This window comes from Penaeus vannamei, chromosome 17 (assembly GCF_042767895.1).
Source record: "Penaeus vannamei isolate JL-2024 chromosome 17, ASM4276789v1, whole genome shotgun sequence".
Taxonomy (NCBI): Eukaryota; Metazoa; Arthropoda; class Malacostraca; order Decapoda; family Penaeidae; genus Penaeus; species Penaeus vannamei.
The window spans coordinates 38,980,973-38,982,123 of NC_091565.1; positions in this window are offsets into that span (position 1 = coordinate 38,980,973).

Sequence of the window (1,151 nt, forward strand, 5' to 3'; positions counted from 1 at the left end):
TTATTTTTAATCTCCCTTTTTTCCATTATTATTCTTTTTTCTCCTTTTTTTTTCTCTCTCTCTCTCTTTTTTTTTTTTTTTTTTTTTTTTTTTTTTTTTTTTAGCTTTTTAGATGTGCGCGAGTAGAGGCAATCCTTTGTCCATTTGTATGAGGCGGGATTAGCTTGCCATTTCTGTTCATTTTTCATATCTTTAGCTACACTATATATATCCACTTTTGTTTGGTTACTGTAGGGATCTCGTTTTGATCCCTAAGGCTATAGAAAGTATAAAAAACAAACAAAACAAAGTAACAACGACAAAAACAAATCACGTTGGTAGCAATGACAGTGCGACCGCAAAATAATCATGTAAGTACTGCTCCTCAATGCTAATTGTCCTAAGACTGTCTCGTGGGTGAGATTCTTAATCTATCTTTTTTTTTTTTTTATTTACATCGTTACCGAAATCTTAGAAATGCAGTTATAGCAGACAAATAAAAGTTTTTTCTCGGTCTCCTTCATAACCCACTTTCGGTCTCCTTTCATAACCCACTTTTGGTTATAATAATCAAAGCAAAACTATTTTTGAGTTTCGGTCAGCTTGTTAAAATTGTGCGAGGTCCGACCCAATGAATATCCACACATGTGGTCATTTATATAAACAGAAATATATGCATATCTGTCTCTCTATCTGATATATATACACTTATCTGTCCATCTGTCCGATAGATATACATGTCTAGACTAATGAATATGCATATATATGTATATATATATAGATAGATATGCATGTCCATATAATGAAAATTTATTGGGTTGGGCCTCATACAATTTTAACAAACCGGCCATTCATTTCAAAATATATGTTATAGATTTCTGTTTTACATACTGTTAAAATGGTTAACTTGAGTATTCATAGACAAGAATACTTTATAAAGATACAGCTCTACTGCTTATAAGTCCTGCAAGCAGAAATGCAATTGTGTTGATTGGTTCAATTACATAGAGTAGTGTAGTAGTTCGCAGTTTCAAAAATAACTCTAGGGGGAATCTCGCCACGTTTCACTTACTACAATGTGTGACAATTTTCAGAACTGCATTTGAAAGGTAGAGAGTAACATGCGTACCGAATGAAAAGATAAGCAAGCAAATCTGAATTAGAACTGGAGA